The sequence below is a fragment of the Podarcis tiliguerta genome (genome assembly GCF_965153285.1).
Source record: "Podarcis tiliguerta genome assembly, chromosome: 1".
Taxonomy (NCBI): Eukaryota; Metazoa; Chordata; class Lepidosauria; order Squamata; family Lacertidae; genus Podarcis; species Podarcis tiliguerta.
The window spans coordinates 106466345-106488709 of NC_139534.1; the positions used below are offsets into that span (position 1 = coordinate 106466345).

A 22365-nucleotide genomic window follows, 5' to 3' on the forward strand; every position below is an offset into this window, starting at 1 on the left:
CCGACGCAGACGTTGACCCCCCTGACTCCTCCCTCTCTCTTCGGCGGGCTTTAGGACTTGGCTCCCTACCCGGGCTGCCAACTGTGCCGCCCTCCTGTATATTTGAACTTGGCGCGCGCGCGCGCGTTTAACCTTCCTCTTGACCGTTTCCTCGCTCCCCGACGGAGGCGTGGTCAATCCTGCCTCATGTTCTCCCGCTGGCAGCGCGCCACCTGATCCCGATGCCTGGGACTCCTCCCCCCTACTGCACTCCGGTGTGGACGCTGGTCCGGATCTCCAACTGCTGCTCTCTGAGTCGCCTCTGGCCCCTTCTTCCTGAGGTGTCCCCCTGGGCACTCCCCTTGCCCTGACCATGGGAGCCCCTTTCTGTGAATCCTCCGATTCACTGGAAAGACTCAGAGACCTTGGACCGCTGTCATCGCTGACATTTCCTTCGGACTCCTCCCCCTCGCTCTCCATTTCCTGTGCCTCTGCTCCTGAACCCCTGACAGCGTTCCACGGGGTGGGCGCCACTACTGAGAAGGCCCTCTGCCTGGTTCCCTGTAACCTCACTTCTCGCAGTGAGGGAACTGCCAGAAGGCCCTCAGAGCTGGACCTCAGTGTCCGGGCTGAATGATGGGGCTGGAGATGCTCCTTCATATATACTGGGCCAAGGCTGTTTAGGGCTTTAAAGATCAGCACCAACACTTTGAATTGTGCTCGGAAACGTACTGGGAGCCAATGTAGGTCTTTCAGAACTGGTGTTATATTGTCTTGGTGGCTACTCCCAGTCACTAGTCTAGCTCCCGCATTCTGGATTAGTTGTTAAAGAAGTGCCTAGCTATACAGAAAACAATATAGGACAAAAGTTGTTACTGGATACTGCCTGACTTAATTTTATTTATTTATTCAACTTACCTGTTACCCAATAACAATAATACTCTGGGAAATGCATGAAAAACAATTGAAGCAATTTTAAAACTCCAAAACCCACACAAGTAAAATTCTATATGGCAGCAGTAATGTTAAAAACAATCATTTTAAATCAGAGAAGAAATCTAAAAATCATGGCGAACAGCAATTAACCTAAGGCGTAGAAAGTTCCACAGAACTAAATAACCATGTGAAAACACAGTGTGGAGAATTGCTGTGTATATGGCTGTCTGTTGATGTTTTGTGCTTTGAAACATATTTCTATGGCAATGTCAGAGCACAACTGTCAAAGTCCAAGGCCTTGTGCTGTTCATATGTTGCAAGACTGCTTAGTGGTGGCTTCTTGGTGACAGGTTCTGAAAGGGGAGAAAGAGGCAATCACTTTTAATATTGATAGACAGGGTCGGGATCAGTAAATTTTGATTGGTCCTGGGGGGGGGGGGAGAGAGAGACTCTGATTAGCTGTATATTCAAGCCAGTGAAGAACAGGCAGTTAACTGTCAGTTGGGAGATAACTGTCAGTTGGAAAACAAAGTTGGGGAAGTAAGTTGACGAGGGAGGTGTGAGGCAGAGGCCAGAGAAAGATGAGGTGAAAGTGGAAAGATGAGGCCCGAAGATTAAGCTGTTCATTCCCAGTGTGTAAACAATACTTTGCTGGTAAAGATCAGAAAAAGGAAGCAGGTGGCTGAGTTAGGCTAGGAGGTTGCCCGGTGCAAATGTCTTACCACAACCAGATTATTAAAATCAGCCAAACTACAAGCAGCCGGAAGTCCAACTGGTGAAGCTATGGGATCACAAGCAGACTGTCCTTAGTAGCTGCAATGGGTTGTGAGTTAATTCAGCTGTGGTTTAGAGAATTTGGCTTGAGGTAAACGCTGTTTAACTGCGGGAGGCAGTGGAAGACAGGAGTGCCTGGTGTGCTCTGTTCCATGGGGTCACAAAGAGTCGGACACAACTAAATGGCTGAACAACAACAAAAAGCTGTTTAGAGGCTGGTGTCAGCAACATTGTCTCTCAGTCTGTAGAAACTGCCATAAAGTACATGCAAGACACCAGTTTAAATAACAGTATTGCCTTAAATACACAAAACCCTTTAATAAACAATATTCTCAACAGGTCATACTATATCCAGTGCTGGTGTCCATCTCATGCTTAAGCCTACTGCACCAAGCTATGAGGAGGATTTTAAAAGGAACGAACAACTGTGGAAAAGGGTCACCTTGAGGAACTGAATTATTGTGGCAGGGAGTTCCATGGAACCCAAAATATAAAAATTAGAAAGCACGAATACCCAAACTTTATAAAAAGTAAGATAGTTTTCCTGTACATGGTGGGACTGGTCTCTCCCCCTGATAATGCCAGAGATTTTAAAAGTGGAGCTTAAAAGATAAGTGAAACTGAAGAAACTCTTCTCAGGTACTGAAGAGACATTAAAAGGGGGTGCCATGCAAAACAGTCTGGAGGAAGCATTCCATAAATGGGGGTCACTTCAAAAAAAGCTTTTTGTCTTGTGGCCACCCATTTTATCTCAGCTTGTGAGAATCCTCTGTTGGTGATCTCAGGGTTCAAGTGGATTCGCCATGGTCCCAAGTTGTAAAAAAATATTTAAAGGTCGGAGCCAGCACCTTGAATTGGACTAGAAACATTGCAGGAGCCAACGAAGATGAAAAAATGCTGGCATAATATTACTGCAGTGTCTAGTTCCAGTTAGTACTCTTGAAGCCACATTCTGTGCCAAATGAATTTTCTGGACCATTTTTAAGGATAGTCCCCACCTACAATGCTTTGCAACAATCTAACTGTAAAAAGTCTCCACTGTTCTCACATCATTTTACTGGTGCTTCTGGCCTATGATGAAAGCAGATTATGCGTTCTCCCTCTGCATCTCTGCTACTTTGTTCATTGTCTCTCAACTATGCTTCTAGAGCAAAAGCACCAATTTGCACCACCAATCAAATGCGTTCCCGGAAAGGAAAGGCACCAATGAGAAAGAACAGTTGCTTCCATTTTCATCCTGATCTCTGTGGAGCAATAATGGAGTAAATAAAATATGTTTCCCCACTCGGAGAAAAAGAGTTGTAAAGCAGAAAGCCAAAGTAAATATACTATACAGGGACAAATAAAAGGTGTCTGTGAGAAACAATTAATTGGCATGTTACTAGCACATGGGGATTTTAGTTCCAAATCTCTTCTTCATGTTTATATAGTCATCCTGATGCTAAACCTCACCTTCAAAAATCATGCCCGGAAGAGCTTAGATGCTAAATGTTACCTTCCTTAATGACCAGCCTGGCTGGATGAGGCTCTCCAAATTGTGCTGCTATGCTGCAGAGGTTCACTTCATGGTGATTAGATGGATGCCTGGGAGGAGAGGAATTTTTTCACTTGGTGCCTAAATAGATGTAATGAAGGTGCCAGGCAAGCCTCCCTGGGGAGAGCATTCCACAAATTGGGAGCCACCACAGAAAAGGCAAGTTCTCATGTTGCCACCCTCTGGACCTCTCAAGGAGGAGGTACCTGATGAAGGGTCTCAGATGATGATTTCCGGATCTGTGTTGGTTCATATGTGGAGAGGTGATCCTTGAGGTTCCAGTTCTTCATCCATAAAATGAGAATAAAGACACCTATATCAGGATTATTGTGAGGAAGAAAGAAGTTATATACCAGCCTGTCAAGTAGAAGTGTTCAAATAACACAAAGAGGCAGGCCAGGTTTAGGTTACACAATTGTGGTTAATGTCAGGATACACCCTGGGGCCCAGGCAGCCCCCGGGATGAGATGAAACCTTTCTGGGCGCCCTCCTGGTGTTGCACAGTTCCTGAATGTCCATAAATCATCAGTCCCAGCATGCTCCAGCGAAACGTAGCAAATGTCTACGTGCACACTCACTCAGCAGAGATCATGTGCTGGTCGTGTAGGCTAACCTAGAGGCAAGGTCTGAATTCAGTCCGAGGTCGAAGGTGGAGTATGGAGGCAGTCCGAAGAAGTTGAAGCTGGATGCAGGGCAGGTAGTCGGGTGAGGTCAAGAGCTCTGGCAGGATAGCAAGACAGGGTTCAGGCAGGAACTGACAACCAACAAAGTTGCTCCCGCAACTTGGGACTGAGGCTGTCTGGCTTTTATCTGCCCCAAGGCACAGGGTGGCCCCAATCCTCAGGTGACTCACCTCTCCTGGCCTGGAGGCGAGCACTCCTCCTGCGGGAACTTAGTTCCCTCCGCCTCTCTGCCCTGAGCCTCTGCAGCTCAGGAGAGGCTGGAGGGTTACCGGACCCAGAGGCAACCTCAGCCTCCCCTGACGGGGCTGAGAGTGGAGCTACTGCAGGCAATGGGTCCTCCATCACCTCAGGAGCCAGAGCAGACTCAGCAGATGCATGCACCTGAGCATCCAGCAAAGGTGAGGACCCTTCAGGCTCATGCCCCAGCCATGGCTCAGCTAGTTCTGGAGGCGGGGAATCCTGTGCAGGCTGGGATTCCTCAGGTTCAGCATCCGAATCCGAATCCCAGGCCATCACAGATCAGCAGAAACGAAGTGGAGAATTGTGGGCTCATTCTAAGTTTTTATTCAGCAATATTTACAGGACAAACGGTCAGGGCATTCTCTCACTTCAGCTCTGAGAGAGAACAGAAAGTAAAAAATACACAAACACAGAAAGCGGAAGAGACAAGGCTAACTTCCATTCTCAGGCTTTTCCAAGCCTAGAAAATAAACACAGGCAAGTGATGCAACAATCACACACCCAGCAACGGAGGACTGATATACTAACAGTTCTATCTCATGGAGAGGGATTGAGCTTTTATAAAGTTATGTCATGAGATGTGCCAGATTCTGCAACATATGAACTGTATTGTACCATAATGAAATTGTCCGCAATACAATTTGAGGAAAGAAAAGGGAATTACCTAGGATGGTGATTAACTAGAACATCAGCAGTGATAAATATTTATCAATTTTATTCACTGGGTTTCTAAAATCCAATTAAAGCCAAAACCCAGTTGATATTTTGTTCATCACCTTTTCTGTGGCTCTCAACTGCGTAACTTCAGAAACATTAACACAAATGTGACTGCATGGATATAGGTAATCTTCAATTCTAGAGGATTAGATCTTTTCTGAAGTGTAAGAGCCCTTCAAATGCTGTGGCAACTTAGGAAAGCTTCAAAGTCACACATTTTCTAAATGGAAAGTAGGTACAGCAATGACTACTATATATAAGGGGTCCAGAGTGGCAATTGCAAACACATACATGTTGCATATATGTATGGCTTTTCTGCCTGTAAATATGGTCTCTGTTCACTGGGAAGTGCCATCTTTTGAGCACACATGCACACAGTAAAACACAGAAATTTGTGTGGGTGGGTGGATGACTGTTACACATGTTTCTTTATGTGCTTAGCAGAAAGTTCTTAACAGCTCAACTGGCTCTCATAGCCATATACCAGCCATGTATGTCTTCTTGTCAGTGGGACTGATAAACTGCCCATTTTTGCTAGCTGGCTGGAACTGCAAAACCAGGGGTTTATCAAGAACAAGCCACATGGCTGGTAGGCAGATTTCAGCTCATATAACTCAAATTTATAACTTCTGAGTTGTCTTTCTTGCTCTTATAGCTTTAGAATGGAATTGTCATCAAGCGGAACCTTCTTTACAGTCTCGGTTTACCACTTGCGTACTTTATGAAGTATCTCCTGCTCTCCGATGTTTTTACTGATTCTTTTAGTAGGTCCTAAGGGTGGAATAACCGGGAATTTGCCAGGGTTTTAATATTGGAAAAGGACTCACCCCTCTGATAGTCCTTCAAGTCTTACTTTCCACAGATTCTCTAAGCAAGTCAGAAGGGATATCAGGAGACCTCTCAGTTTGCACACCCCACCTTTTCCACATGGGGGTCCATTGGGCTAACCTATCTGAGGAACCCCAAAATCCTGGTTCTTTAACTGTCCTTTAGGGTGAGGAAAGAAATATCACACTTTCTGCCGCCTCTATCAAATCTCTTGACATGGAAGATGCAGCCTGTTCATACTATGTCTTTTTGGGTTATGCTTTTATTTAGGATTAAGAAGAAAGGAGAGATATTCTATTGTGGTCTTCCATGCCAACATTTTAAAAGTCACTTTTTTCCTTTTACTTTATCATTAAAAATGAAGTTCCATGAAATGTATATGCAACAATATTTTATAGCTCTATAACTATCCTGACAGCTTCCACAACCTCACCTATAATGCTATATTGGCATTTCCTTTTGCATATAAGCTTTACTATAGACCAGCCATTTTCATCCCCATATAATATTAGAGGTAGGTTGCAATTATCCTCCAGATTCTTTCTAATTTCTGATGAATTACCTGTAGTTGGTCTGTCCAGAGAGCACATGTCAGTTCAACACCCAGCAGTAAAGCATCTGCTTTGCATGCAGAAGATCTCAGGTCCAATCTCCAGCATCTTTACATAGGTCTGGGGGAGACCCCTGCCTGAAACCCTGCAGAGCTGCTCCCAGTCAGAGTAGACAGTCGCCATCTTCCTCCTACTACATCGACAGTACTGAACTAGATGGACCAATGGCCTGGACTTGGTATATGGCAGCTTCCTATGAAACTCCTCTGCAAAGTTAAGCACATCTAAACTCATTGTTTTCAATGAGCTTTGGCATGCCTAACTGCCTAGGGCTGTAAAGGTTCCTGATCTCAAATGATCTCAGCACTGGACTAGCTAGCTTGCTTTAACCTGTTTGAAGAGAATGTCCATGGCAACCTGTGTGATGTCATAAGTCTTTGTGTTGGAAACACCAAAGGAGGGCCTTGCCAAGTACACAGGCAACTGAAACAGGTGGTGTCAATAAGCTGCCAATAGTTAAGCTAAGGAAGGAATATTGCAGGTAGAAGAAGAAGAAGAGTTTGGATTTGATATCCCGCCTTTCACTCCCTTTAAGGAGTCTCAAAGCGGCTAACATTCTCCTTTCCCTTCCTCCCCCACAACATACACTCTGTGAGGTGAGTGGGGCTGAGAGACTTCAAAGAAGTGTGACTGGCCCAAGGTCACCCAGCACCTGCTTGTGGAGGAGCTGAGACGCGAACCCGGTTCCCCAGATTACGAGACTACCGCTCTTAACCACTACACCACACTGGCTCTCAGGTGAGCTAGATGGACCAGTGGTCTGGCTTAATATACGTCATGTCCTATGCACCTATGGAACTTCAGCATAAGGACTTGCCAATTTACTTTAATGAAGGGAGAAGCTCCAGTCTCTCCATTCTGTGGCTACGAATGAGGAAGCCCTTGCAGACATAAACATTTATTGTGTGCACTGGAACCCAGTAAATGGAAATAACTGTGGGACTGTGATGACTGATTCAATTACTTGTTGGTAACCAAAGGGAAAATGTTGTTTGTATAAACACGCAGGAAGTCTGATGCTTGGATTTACTTTTGTCCACAGATGTATCACTGTACCACGATTTAGCTAATATTAAAAATACACACATAGCAAAGTCTTAAAGAGGTCACAGATCAATTATGCCTTGATCTGCTTTCTTCTGAACTAAGTCAGGATGGGCAGGTAACCTGGATCTGAGATAGAAATCTATACTAGGGGCTTAGGTTCCTATAGCAAACTAATGCAACAACATACTGAAGAGCCATTTGCAATATCTCTGTGATGCAGCCGAGCCAGCATATAATGTGGAGTAAATGTTGTTTAGTAAAAGAATGAACACTGATAAATGTCTGGCCATTAAGGTCAGCCCATGGAGAATGAAACAAGAAACTGCTGTGAAGAGGGAAATAGAGGCGAGGGAGGAGGGAAAAGTTTTAAATTCAGCACCATGGACAGTAGCACTCACATTTTGGTATAATGGAGTTTGCACAAAGCTTAATTTTCAGTCTTACATGCTGAAGCACCATAATACAACAGTTATTTTAAGCCTCTTGGAGCTTTTCTAAACTCTTTGTGTGCCGAGTGCTTGCCACACGCCCACCTGTTTTCAATGATTTGGGCGGGGGGGGGGTAGAGAAATGGAAAGAATTCTTTGCAAGAGCACTCAACAAAATGACAGGTTTAATAATCTGCACTTAGACAGCACTTTTCATCCAAGGGTCTCGGAGATCTTTATAAATATTCATGCACTTTATACATATTTTCAGCCAATGTACCCTCCCTTTCCTCCATCCCAAACAAGTAAATATACCCCAATTCCCCTTTTGCAGATCTGGAAAGGCAGACTCGAAATTCAGGGAAAGTGAAATTTAAAGGGCAACCCTCTGTATATCTATTGAAAAATATGTCCCATTGAGTTCAGTGGGACACTTGCTCACAGGCAAATGTATACAGGATTGTATCCTCAGAGTGACAAAGCAATTCATCTGGAGTCACAATAAAGGGTCAGCTATAAACAGAAACAGAAATAGGGTGGGAGATAAGAAAATAGGCTTTTTCTTTTTACCAGTAGTTGGCAATCATTGAGACATAGGGACATGTAGTGTGTAAATTTGTGGCTTTTATGTAATGTCAGCAATAAATGCACAGTTTTATCAGTAACTCTTTATAGCAGACTTTAATGTGCAGCTTTGAAATCTTGTAGTTCTAGGTTGCATAGGAAGCTGCTATATACAGGGTCAGATTATTTGTTAATCTAGCTTGGCATCTACTCTGACTGGCAGTGGCTCTACCAGGTTTCAGGCAGAGGTCTTTCTCATTTCTGCTCCCTGATCCTTTTAAACTGCATATATCATGGACTGAACTGGGCATGTTTTGCATGCAAAGTGTGTGCTGTGCCACTAAGCTGTCTTTCCCCATAGCTTCATTGCCTTCCAGTCTCTTTCCCAGCTCAATTCAAAGTGCTTTTCATTATTTTTAAATCCCTAAACAGCTTATAGCCAGGATACTTAAAGGACCATCACCTCCTACATTAGCCTGCTGGTCCACGCAATGAGCTAGGAGACCCTAATATATGCACTGCTGTCATCTGATGTTTCGGAGTTGGGAACACATGAAAGGGTATTCTCTGTTGTTGCACCCTTCCCTGGGGGATCCTTGGTGATTTATGTTTCATCAGGTCATTGACCTGATTGATAATTGACCCTGGCTCCTTTATGCACTGACTGATCCATTTATCTGTTATGCTTATGTTTTCTAAGAGAGCACTGCATAAGCGGTAAGACTGTCACACAATTAAATAGTTGGTTAAACACATTAGTCAAATTGATCAACAGATTAAATGTGTACAAATCTGCATGTGCATAAGTCCCATGATTTGTAAATAAAATGCGTTCTGAATCAATCTACTCAGAAGTAAGCCCAACTAGTTTCAATGGGACTACAGGGTAATCTGCAGAACTGCAAGTATGCAAGTGCTCAGAGTGTTGCCTTCCCTTGGTGGTCAGACAGAATCATCACCATCCTTTCTCCTTTCCAGGCTGACTCCTCCAAAAGCAAGACAAGGACCAGCAATGGCACTCGCACACACAAAGGTTCTAAGCCTCCATGCCTGCAACTAAGTCATACTCCCAGCTCTGTCAAGCAACTGAGGAGTGGGCGGAAGAGAGAGGAAAATGGAAGATACCAAGATGAGAGTGGGGGAAATGGAAAAGGCTTCTTCTAAGAAGATATCCAATTAATTTGGAGAGATTTGTAATCATTTCGAACAAGCAAAAGTAATCATTTAGACCAGATGTTTTGGACTGCAACTCCCATTAGCTCCAACCAGGATGTCTGTGCTGGCTGGGGATGATAGGAGTTGTAGTCCAAGACATCTGGAGAGCATCAGGATGGCAAAGCCATTTGATCAATTGATTAAACATCACAGCCCTAATGATAATTTATCCCTTTCCTTTGGTGGTAATATTGTGATTAGGATATATCAATTCAGCACTAAGAAAAACCTGTTTAGACATGCACTCACAGCCTTGTTGACTTAATCCTAGAAATTCCTGTGAACAGATTATTATTAATTAGAATTTATCGACAGCCTCTTTATTCCAAGTGGTATCTTTAAATTAAGCCAGTTGCAGAATACCTAACTCTCTGGGCTATATTTTCTATCTCCTTCAGTATCAGGATAAATTCCCAAGGGAGAAATAGAATTGTTTCTTACAGTGAACAGGATAGGAAAGGACGGCACTCAGAGACAGTGGCACTGTTTAATCAGATGCAACAGACTTCTAACTTACTATGGAAAAGGTGCACAGCCTTGCACAATTCACTATCTCTAAACCCTTAGTTCCCCATCTGGAAAATGAGAGTAAAAGTGACCTGCATTACTATTTTGTTGTAAAGTCAAGCAGGCCACAATCCACTGGGAAGTTGTTCTGCACAAGTCCCCTTCCAAAAACATTGTACGGTGACATTGTGCAGCTCCTATTTATTTCAATGAAATTTGCACAGAGGAGTCCCTGGTGGATTGTGCCCACGGGGTGTGTGTGTTATGCACATTAAAAAGTGTCATGGGGCTGGAAAGGATGTGAAAGCCACATAAATGCATCCTCAGGGCAAAATGGCAGAACAACGAAAGCTTTGATGGATTTATGCTGTGAAACAAACTCTTTAACATTCACTGTTCTTCACAAAAGCTACCCTTCAACGTGGACTTTGTCTCTGCTGCCTTGCCTAAGGCAGGCTGCCCAGCTTTTATCCATTAATGTTCATTGCAGAATCTCAACCCCTTTAAGAAGTGGCAGCGAGCTTGTAAATCCTGCCATCCGATGAGCTGTGCTGTTGCAGTGTGTCAACTCAATGTGTGGAAGGGAAAACAGATGTGCTAAGTAGAGGGTGGGTTTTTCTCTCCTTGTTTACTGTGTGGTTTATCTCCTCTTCAGTCTTCCTCTTTCTGTTTAAATATTTGATGTCATTTTGTTTATTTCTGTGACAAATGATTTGGGGTTTCATTTCCAGAAACAGAAAAGTGTCAGCAATGCCAGCATTGCTGGGGCATCTGTTCCTTGCTATTAATTAGTCACTTTCCCTGCTTGCTTGCCTCCTAAAAACAGAGATGCCTACATCATGTAACTGTCATTTATTTGTAGCAGCAGATCCATTTCCTTGAGACTGTCTCTCTGGCTGCTTTTCAGTGCCTGCTTGTGTCCAGTCTCAGTGAAAAGTTTGTGGAATTTGAAGCCACAAGATGTGATGGTGCACACAAGCTTAAAAATGGACTTCGATAGATGCACCGAGGATAACCAAGCAATCTGCTGGTTGGGAATCTGAAGGCCCTGGGCTTCATCCCAGTCCACCAACAATAGTTCTGTAGCACCCAAACCATTGGAACATAGGAAGCTGCAGTGTACTGAGTGGGAATATTGGTCCACCTAACTCAGTGTCATCTTGTAGCAGCTCTCCAGTATTTAAGACAAGAACTCCCTCCCTGGCTTACAGATATTGAACCTGGGACCTTCTCAAAGCAAAGTAGATGCTCTATCACTTAAGTACAGCCCTTACCCAATTGTTTTTTGGGAGGTCACAAAAAGCATGTTAGGGGTTGTGATTATGTTCCTACTTCATTCCTTCCTACTGGAATTAGTTAGAAGGAAATTACTTACACAAGGGCAGGCGCGTGGCATGTTTTGGGTGACCTCATGGAATGCAGAGCAGGTAGGATTCGATGTAGATGTGCTCCTCCCCTGTGCCATCCATGCCCACTCACAATGCTTCTGTATTTTCAGGAATTTACAGGGTGGCCTAGCTGGCAGAGCCTTTGTGTAGCATACAGAGACAATTCTATAGGTGGGATGGTTTGAATTCCAGAAATTCTCTGCCTCATCCTAGCACCCTTCACTTGATGGTGCATTGAATGTAGGATTGCACCCTAAGGCCATCAATGACTACTAGCCATAATATAGCGCCTCCAGGTTTGGGGGAGGTATAGCCATCAATATAGCTTGCAACAGGAGAAGAAGGCAATTGTCTTCATGTTCAGCTTGTGAACATTCTAGATGAATCTGACTGGCCAGTATCAGAAACAGGGTATTGGATTAAATGGACCTTTAGTCCACCCTAGCAGGGTTCTTCTTATGTACAAAGGAAAGTCATTACTGTAACTGGCTTTAAATAAGGCTGGAGCAGTGTTTTTTCAAAGGTTGATTTCTTGTTAATGATTAAAGTAATTACCCCAGTTTATGAACACTTCTAGGGCTTTCAGCTGGCAAGTGGTCATCATCTTGAAGATAATAAAATCCAATTTGTTTGCTTATTAAAAGCATTTATATTCTGTCTTTCCATTCCCAAAAGGGCTCTTCGGGCAACTAACAACCACCTTAAAATATACCATAAAATTTTAAAAAAGAAATCCGAAACAGTAGCATTAATACCAAATTATCAGCAACAGGCAAAATGTAAACAATTTAATATAAAATTATCCAGACTAATGCATGTCTGAGTAGCAGCATCTGTCCTCTAAAGCAGGGGTGGCACTCAAGGGCTGAATTCCCTTCTGGAAAGCCTTCCAAGGGCCACACACCACAGACAATAGTGAGAGTAATGAATGTAAATTTACCTTTGTGCAGTAGGGTAGTTTCTATCCACAGGTACATATCCCTCTCTCCTCATCCAGACAAGTAAGAGGCATTAACAGAGTTCAATGACACATTCTAGCCAGGCAAGAACACTTTGGGTTCCCTACCCCTACTCTAAAGACATCGAGGGAGAACATTAACTAGGCGTCCTGTGACAAGGAATTGCATAGCTACCTGAAGCACTTCAGATGGTGAGACACAAAGCAGGGCTTCCACTAAGCCACTGACCTAAGCAGTCAGGTCAACTTAAAAGTTATCAGCACCAGCATTTATTGACATCAGACAAGAATTCCATTCTATGGCGACATTCACACCACACATTTAAAGCACTATGATATCACTTTAAGCAGTTGTGGCTCCCCCCAAAATAGTTCTGGGAGCTGTAGTTTATTAAGGGTGCTGAGAATTGTTACGAGATACATTTTCCCTAAAAACCCTAATTCAGGATTGGGGAGCCTGGGTGTCACTGGACACCCAGTGTCACTGGACTACAACTCCCATAACCCCTAGCTATTGGCCATGATGGCTGGGGTTTATGGGAGTTGTAGTCAAAAATGTCTGGCAGACCATGTGTTCTCCAACCCTGCACAAAACAGACTGGGTTCTGGGTATGTTAAGGATAATTTTTTCTTATATGAAACTGCCTGACAACTCTGTCCTGCCATTTCTCTGCCCTTCTCAGCAGGTATGCACAAGAGACAGAGCCCTTTCTGCTATGACGCCCAAACAATGGAATAGTTTCCCCAAAGAGGTACACCTAGGCCTGCCTTCCTCTTCTTGACAGACAGTGTGCTGTCCCAGCAAACTCCTTAGAAATGCTGCCATACTAAATATTGTCTGAATCTGCTGTAATTTATTATTTTATGTTGTTTTTACAGTGCTTGGACTGTGCATATTGTAAGATACCTTGGCTATATTGTGTGCAGAAAGGTGAGATGCAAATCACTGGAAGGAAGGAACAATGGGTGGAGGCAAGGCAGTAGGACAGAGCTAGGTGAGAACCAGTATTACATCTTGTGTGAATGTCCCCCCATTTCCCACCCTGTCCTTCAAGACCTTATTCCGCAACCAAACATGCAACCCAAATGTATTTCGTGGACCTTTTGCTTAAGGGGATTATAAAAATACCACTCAGGCCTTTTCAAGTGAGGCATCCTCTACTAACCAAGTGTGAGTTTCTCAGCTCTTTGTGCGGTATGGTAGGAACTACGCAACAAGCAAGCATTAGTCATATGGGATCCCTTCCTACTCTACTTACAGATCAGATTTTACTGAGGGCTAGTAAAGACAATTGCACGTAAAGATAAAAAACAAACCTTCTGGCATTAACAGCTGCAGAACTGAGTCAGTGGAATCACACAGAAACACACTTTTTTTTAAAAAACACACACAGTCCCACACTGTTATATAAGTTGCTGAAGGCTGCAAATGTTAACCAGAAAGTTGAGGGGCTCTAGGATATTACATTAAAATTCAAACTTTTATACTCGTGAGGACAAAGTACCTGATTAGGAGATGCCCATCTGGAAGATTCATTAATGACTAAGAGATTCATTTTACTAGGGTTCATCCACACTTCCGCTTGTGCCCTGCCTAGAAAGCACTGGTTCAAGAGGCTTTCCTCTTGATGCACATTTTCTAGGCCTGAGTCCAAGTGGTTTTCCCTTTGCCCCGCTCCTTTCCAAAGGAAAACCCATTCTTTAGTGATAGATCATAACAAATGGCCATCTGGGAGAAACCCAAATTGCTGCTTGCTCCAATTGAGTGTTAAAGAGTGGTTTTCCCCAGGGGAGGATGTGGATGTCGCTGTGGTCTCAACCACTGAGCCGCTTGGGTTTGCCAATCGGAAAGTTGGCAGTTTGAATCCACACAATGGGGTGAGCTCCCGTTGCTCTGTCCCAGCTTCTGCCAACCTAGCAGTTTGAAAACATACCAGTGCAAGTAGATAAATAGGTACCGCTGCGGCGGGAAGGTAAACGGCATTTCCGTGCACTCTGGCACTTGTTACCTTCTTCCGTTGCACCAGTATCAGCTTAGTCATACTGGTCACATGACCCGGAAAGCTGTGGATAAATGCCAGCTCCCCCGGCCTGAAAAGTGAGATGAGTGCCAAACCCCATAGTTGCCTTTGATTGGCTTTACTGTCTAGCGGTCCTTTCCTTTTCCCTTTCCCCAGGGGGGAAGCAGCAGAACAAGAGGAATAAGCACCTACCCTTAACAGCAGATTTGGAGAAGAGCAAGGCCAGAATAGATGATGGAGACCACATGGTTACTAACATACAAGCTATGTGTAATGTAGTCAGTGCCAGCCTTAGCCATTTTGCTGCCTGAGGAAAAGGACAAGACAAGGCAGTATGTCTCTGAATACCAGTTGCTGGAAATCACAGTGGAAGACTGCTTAGGTCTTGACTTTGGGCTCCCCATAGGCTGCTGTGAGAACAGGATGCTGGGCTAGGCCACTGGCCTGATCCAGAAAGGCCGCTCTTACATTCATATATGATTGCACTATATATGTCTATGTAGGCAAATGAGATCAAGGACAGTGAGAGCAAAGAGGAAGGGAAGATGTACAAACAAGAAGAGGCCAAGTTCCAAAGAGTATCAAAGGCATACCGATATTTAGCAATATTAGCATATTGCATGTGTTGCTGGGATGGGGCAGTAAATTGTTTGGCTGCACCATACATGCATTTCAAAGCAAATAATGATTACACAAGATTCAAAGGCAATGAGACCAAGGACAAAATGAAGGCAAAGGAGGAGGGAAATAATTTTGAGAAGATCAAAGGAACACAATTGTGTCCATCAAAAATGGCAAGACTTAATAAAAATTGGGGATACGTTTTGAACACAATATTAGGTCAGTTGCTTTGGCTCAACTTTATAAAAAACTCATTCTTTACTAAGTAAAGATTCATAGCATAAGTGGCTTAAATCTGCCATAAAGGCCATTGCAAGCTGATTTAGGGTGATATTCATTGCTAGTCTTACTTAGACCCCCTGAAATAAATGGACATGGGTAAATTAATTTCAGTGAGTCTGCTCTGAGTAGGACTTAGTTGAATATCACCCATAATATTCCATGTCTGTGGATTTTATGCAAATTTAATAAAGTGTTTTGTTTAACAATGAAGATATCCAGATGCTAACTTTATCCACCCAGTTGGCAGATAGAAAACACAGCAAAGGAAATTTAAACTGGGCTGATTATTCAAAAAAACTATCCTTTATGGATGGATGCATTTGTCAGTGTCAGTTTCTCTTGGTTTCTCATTTTTCCAGTCTTAAGTTTTTCCTCCAATTTCTGCACACTTCATTTTTTAAAACATGAAAATTCATGTGGGTGGTATGCAACTAAGCTTTCCTCAAAATAGACCCATTGAAATCAATGGACATGATTAGGTTCATGAGATTAATTTCAATGGGTCTACGCTGAGTAAAACTTAGTTGAAGGCCACCCTGTGCTTTTTCTTGTGCATTGCTCATTTTTCTGTATGCATTTTTGCCAGTAATTTCCCTCTAATAAAATGCATCCCTATATGTTATTTTCACCAATGTGCTAAACTTTACATACACTTTCCCCAGATATATAAGTGTCATATGTATGCTCTGACTGAAGAAGTGCACTGCAAAATTCAGAGAAGTGTGAATTTCAAAGGAGGGCGGTGTTCCAATTTGCATATTGGGTAAGGAAGTGTGAACTTGGTAGGTTTGCATTAAAATGCACACTGAACGAATGTATCCCCCCCCCCATCTCTAAAACCCATCAGATTCAGCAGGGGACTGTGGAATAGCTCAAGAGGAAAGCCAGATTGTTTAGGGATTTAGAAAGGATTCTGCAGCACTGCCGGAAGGAGCTCCGCATGACCATGTAGAACATGGACAAAACCTGAGGAGACAGATCTCCATTTAAGAAAACATGAATGAGTGGCCAGTTGCTTTTTCCTCTGATGCCACTGGAATTAAGGATAGTAAGGCAACTATAGGACCAAACTATATCTGGTTGTTGTTGTTGTTGTTGTTTTTTATTTAAGTGCTCTTCAAACATTTTTCTTTGATAGTTTCAGCCCTTCTGACTGCTCCACCATTTGGCAGGCCCACACTGACTGCTTTACAGATGCTGCAGTGACGTTGTCCACGAATGCTTTGTAGACTCTATGGAAACATATCACTAGCCCTCAGCAATGGCAGCCATCAGCCAATCAGATTGTTATTGGAGCCCAATGTTCTCAGCCTTGAGGAGCTTCTATTTATTGGACTGTTCCATCTGAGTGAAAGGAGGGGAACACATGTTTCATATTAATCTTCATTTCAACTAAGTTGTTTTAGCTCATGCTTTATTATGGCACTTTGTAACAATGCATCAGTAACAGCAGCCCCGGGGCAGTGCTTGCGTGCAGCAGGCTGAGTGTCTAAACTGCTCTCGAGACAGTCTCTAATCACACACAATGAGGCACTCCCTGGTGCACCATATGAATTTATAATAGCAATTTATATGATGCCCTGAAGCATGATTTGTATTTGGTCTGGGATGCTGGGGTTGGTTTGGGAGGGGAACTGCTTACATTGTCCTCTCTTTCACCACATTTATATGGTGCCTTTAAAGCACAGAGGGCAAAAACCTAAACATACACTCCTGCATTAGTTGGAATTTCGGTCAAGTCTTTTATTTCTAGTGTGTAAGCACCAAACTGGACAAAAAGCTATTTACACAATTAGCAATTGCAAGTTGTTGTTGTTGCTGTTTAGTCGTTCAGTCGTGTCCGACTCTTCGTTATCCCATGGACCAGAGCACGCCAGGCACTCCTGTCTTCCGCTGCCACCCGCAGTTTGGTCAGATGCATGTTTGTAGCTTTGAGAACACTGTCTAACCATCTCGTCCTCTGTCGTCCCCTTCTCCTTGTGCCCTCCATCTTTCCCAACATCAGGGGCTTTTCCAGTGAGTCTTCTCTTCTCATGAGGTGGCCAAAGTATTGGAGCCTCAGCTTCACGATCTGTCCTTCCAGTGAGCACTCAAGGCTGATTGCAATTGCAAGTAACAGATCTTTAAAAGATAAATGGCAGGTGTGGGGGATGGATCTGGACTGGTATCCTGAAGTGAGTGGGGGCTTATTCCTTCCCCCTCCCTTGCTGCACTCCCAGTTCAAATCCAGTTTCCCAGCTCTCCTTTGCGTTGGAGGAAAAGCTCCCATCTATGCCAATGGGAGCTTTTCTTCCAATGGAAATAGCAAGTCCTGGGCAGCCTGATTCAGATCAAGAGCACAGTAGGGCTTAAAGGGGTAAAGACTTCCCTACTCTGGAATGGGTGCCTTCACCTACTATTTATAAAGCCATTCTTTTACAATTAGTATTCTTTTAAAATTGGTAACTTTCTAATTTGGCCTTAGAGACATAGGAAGTTGCCCAGGGCCGGCCCACACTTGAGGTGAGGTGAGACAACTGCCTCCTAAGAGAATTAAGATAATTTCAGCATGTGTAGCTTGGCCTGGGAAGACAAACAAAGTAAACTTTCCATTAAGTTTAGCCTGCACAGGGCTTGTTATGTTTAGACTAGTTAACAGTGAAATTGTAACTTCAGTAGCTGCTTGAACCTCAGGGCTCAAAGCGGCCCCAGAAGCATCTTTAGTGCAATTGCTTTAAAAAATTGGGACTAGTAGATTCAGTTTGAGTCACATTGATTTGAATCAAATTGATTAATTTTTAGTTGTATATATTTCAACAATCCCAAAGTTTGAGAGTCAGTAGTACAGGTGTTGTAAAAGTGTGTTGATCTGTCATGAAACAATCCCATTGAAGAAGAGAACAGTGGTTGTCCAGACCTGGTTGCTGGTTGAGAAGGGGCCCCTATGACAGTTCAGTCTTCAGGCCCCCAGAAATGTAGGTCTGCCACTGGGGAGACGAGACACCAACTTGTCCTCAGGCAGAAACATGTCCTTGACTGATCCTCTAAAGGTCTTTATCCAGAGAGTGTCCTATTTGAATGCTTGCAAAGGATGTCAGGATGACCAAGGGGGAAAGAGGACAGGGCTCCAGTGTCTTTGACACTTGTACTCTTTTCAACTACAGTGGTACCTCGGGTTACATACGCTTCAGGTTACAGACTCTGCTAACCTAGAAATAGTGCTTCAGGTTAAGAACTTTGCTTCAGGATGAGAACAGAAATCGTGCTCCGGCGGCGGCGCAGCAGCAGGAGGCCCCATTAGCTAAAGTGGTGCTTCAGTTTAAGAACAGTTTCAGGTTAAGAACGGACCTCCGTAACGAATTAAGTACTTAACCAGAAGTACCACTGTAGTTTGTAATCCTTTTTGTAAGTACAGGTTATCTCACTGCATAGCTTCACCTGTTGCAATGTGCCCTTCTACACACAGTTACTATAGACACACAAATTCTTATCTCCTTTGCATCACTTCTCATCTAAAGAGTGTCATCTTTTAGAAAAAGCAACATCTGTTCCTTTTCTGCTTGCCATGCTGTTGTTGCAGGCACAGAGCCTCTGTCAGAGAAACTAAAAGCAGCCCTATCTGAAAGCTCAGCTTGCTTGGTTTCAACAGGTTCTCCAGAGATTTGGACTTACTATGGTACCACCAATTAATAAATGATCACTTTCACAGATGTAGTCCCCCCAATTATAATTCTGGGTGAAGCAGCCAGTGATTCCTACTATACAGCTGTTAAAAGCCTGTGCAATCTGCCACATGAATTTAGGAATCTTATGTCTCCCAGCCTTGTTCTTTCCATATAATTCCACCACTACCCTCTCTGCTCCAGGCCTGGCCTGAGGCCTTATTGTCCCTCTGGCTTTCTCACACGTTAACCACCCTGCCGGCTTAAAATAGGATTGTCAGGCTCAATATTAGACAGAGCTGCTGGGTCTCCAATATTTCTATAAAAAGAGAACATTCCAGCTGACCAATCCTGGGAGAATCTAGGACTAATCAATCCTCATGCTTAGGAAGCTGCATCTTGCCACTAACTTCTGAGAGGTTGGTGAGAAAAGGAAGTAGGAATCTAACCTGTGGTCCTCTACAGTTTCAGAAGGATGTCTCTCTGGGAGGGTTTCTTTCGTACTGGCCAGATCTCCTGCCAAAAGCTTGCTCATTACTTTCTGACATTTTAGTAGTTCATCATAAAGTACTTGCCTACTGTGGCTTTGTGGTTTTCCCCTCTGAAGCTGAGTCATCCCTATGGGATAGAAGCCATTTTCCATCCCTTGCTGGAATTCTCTAGATCTTGTAGTCCCACAGCCTCCACCTTACCTCTGGGTAAACTGAGAAACCTCTGAACAGAAACAGAACAGAGACGGGGAATCTGAGGCCTTCCATTTCTTGCTGGATTCCAGCTCCATCCCCATCCAATATGACAATGGCTACTGAAGACAGGAGCTGTAATCCAGCAGCATCTGGAGTAGAGGCAGATTTAGGGCACCATGGGTTCTCCTGCACAGGGTGCCGAGCCGAGGGGGTGCCTTCCCGCCTCCTTTCCAAAGCCTCCTTAGCACTTGCCCAGCTTTGGGAAGGAGGTGGGAGGGCTCTAGGACCCTGCCAGAGCCCTTGCAGCTCCTTCCCAAAGCCCAGCACCTCACTTACCTGGCTTGGGAAGGCAGCGCAAGGGACCTGGGAGCATCAAACTTTGGCCTTGCACAGGGTGTCATATTACCAAGGTCTGCCCCTGCCTGAAGGAGCATATGTTCCCCCAGGTCATCTTCTTGGTCTTCAGTCAAATATGGCCTGACTATGGAGAAAGGAGAAGGCAGGCAGGCACTCTTGGTTGTCTTTTCTTAAAGATGCCAAGTGCTAGGCAACTGAAACTGCCACACATATCTTGTGGTGCCTAAGGTACGTTGCATCCCATGATGGTCATACTTTAACTTGAGGGTGGCCATAGCCAAGTGGAAGAGCATCTGCTTTCCATGCAGATTCAATCTCCAGCATCCCCAGGTAGGGCTGGGAGAGACTCCTGCCTGAAACCCTGCAGAGCTGCTACCAGTCAATATAGACAGTTGCTGAGCTAGATGGACCAATGGTCTGGATTTGGTATGTGGCACCGTCCCATGTAGCAGTTCACTCCTGCACTGAGTTAAGCACAACTAACTCATTTGTTTCAATGGGCTTTGCCACGTCTAACTTATCAGGGCTGTAAATGTTCCTAGTCCCAAAGGATCTCACATAGCTCTGGGTTAACTAGCTTGCTTCAACCTGTTTGCTAGAGAATATCCATGGCAGCCTTCTGTGATGTCATAAGTCTTTGTGCTGCAAACACCAGAGGATGGTCTTGCCAAGAACACAGGCAAGTGAAACAGGTGGTGTCAGTTAAGGAAGGGATATTGGAGGAAGCTGTCTTATCCCAAGTCAGACTATACATCCATCCAGCAAATACTATCTACTGGCAGTGGCTCTCCAGGGTCCCAGGTACAGGTATTTCACATCATCTGTACCTCCACCTTTTTAAAATGGATGTTGCCAGGGATTAGATGGAGGAACTTCTGTGTACAATGTACATGCTGTATCACTCAGCTATGGCCCCAGCCCTCAGTTAATGGAGCATTAGAAGGGAATGTAACATTTTGAGGCTCCTAGGCAACTTCCCCTGAAGACCATCTGAATTACTGTTGGTCCACCTACTTGGTGTCACCCGTGGCATTTTTCCATGAATGAGCATTGATCACCTTTTAAACTGCAAAAATAGAAATCAATCCAGGCTTTAAAATCCAGGCAGTACTGAAGTTGTGGTTGGCATTGTGTCAGGAGACAGTGGAGAACTGCTCCTTCAGGAGTGAAGTCAAACTGTTGCTGTGCCTGTGGAGACTGATATGGGAGAGATATGTTTTGTTGCAGCTGGGGCAGATGAAGGCATCTGGTTGTGCTGCTGCAGATGTACCATGGCATTTCTTCTCTCTGCATTCCTCCAAGTGGTCACTCATCTTCCGGTCACTGCTGTGGATACACAACCTGACTGATTGTCTCCAGGAGCTGCGGTCGTCTGCAAGGGATTCCCACAGGGTGGGGTTAATGTTGCCAGCCTTCATGTCATGTTTGCAGAAGTATGCCTGCCTCTTTAAGGAACTTATAAAAGTGCTCGAAGAAGCAGCACAACATGGAGCTGAACCTTTATTTCCCACTTCTCTTCCAAAATGGAACCCAGATCAATATACATATGGTTCCTAGGTGGTCACCAATCCAGTCACTGACCAGAGCCACATCTGCTTGGCTTCCACAAGGCATTGGTCTCACATGCCTCCAGTTCATATCCTGGGACTTACAGGCAATCTTGCTGAGTGAGAGCAGTGCTTTTTTTTTCACCCCGAGAAAAATAGGTGCTGGAACTCACCATAAAGTTGTTACAGTAAGTCGCAAGGTGACTCGAGGCAGCCCTGAACAGGTCAAATAAGTGCGCCCCTGCCTTCCTCATTCTCTTAGATGACTAGGGCCCTCATGCAAACCTGCGTGTGTACAACAGTAGACACCTGGCTGGGAAGCTTAAAGCCCACTGCCACTACATGGGATACGGATTGAAGAAAAGGAAATACAAATTGCCCCTGCCCTATAGAACCTTGCTCTAAGATGCCCTGGAGTGGCTCTGTTGCTAATATAGGCTCTGCATCCCCTGAACTTAGGAGCCCTTAAGCATATTGAATATTACAAGTAAAAACATATACTAAATCTGCACCCTGTAAAACTCTTGTGAGCCGGTGATCTCTTTCTGTGATGTACTGTGTCTCCCAAACTCAGAGACGCTGCACCAAAACAGGGTCAAGTTAAATGGCTTGAAATCACAGCCTCCTACTGTGATGTCATGAGCACATGATCAAAAGTCCATTGTAAGCACAAGTAAGGGATTATGACAGGCACATATGTGCCAGACATATGTTACTTGTATGGAGTGTGGAGTATGCAGGTGTCCAATTTCTTTCTGTGTCCATAAGGTTCTGTGTAGCAGCAAGACTTACGTCTAAAGG

At 44.1% G+C, this 22365-nt stretch overlaps 3 long non-coding RNA genes across 6 annotated transcripts; 1 reads left to right on the forward strand and 2 right to left on the reverse strand.

Moving 5' to 3' along the window:
• Positions 1-596: 596 nt before the first annotated feature.
• LOC310681334 lies at positions 597-17054 on the forward strand. 4 transcript variants are annotated; one of them, XR_014513224.1, is made up of 6 exons: positions 597-1740; positions 9320-9557; positions 10554-10671; positions 13096-13161; positions 13337-13404; positions 16478-17054. It is a non-coding gene; the product is annotated as an uncharacterized lncRNA (long non-coding RNA). The 4 variants fall into 4 exon arrangements; XR_014513225.1 differs by lacking the exon at positions 13337-13404 and having other exon boundaries at positions 599-1740; positions 13093-13161; XR_014513226.1 differs by lacking the exon at positions 13337-13404 and having other exon boundaries at positions 601-1740.
• LOC310681423 lies at positions 1969-6413 on the reverse strand. The gene is made up of 2 exons (XR_014513266.1): positions 6254-6413; positions 1969-3943 (listed from the first exon to the last, which is right to left on the reverse strand). It is a non-coding gene; the product is annotated as an uncharacterized lncRNA (long non-coding RNA).
• Positions 16414-21204, reverse strand: LOC310681415. Its single transcript, XR_014513261.1, has 2 exons — positions 19997-21204; positions 16414-16677 (listed from the first exon to the last, which is right to left on the reverse strand). It is a non-coding gene; the product is annotated as an uncharacterized lncRNA (long non-coding RNA).
• Between the last annotated feature and the right edge of the window lie 1161 nt (positions 21205-22365).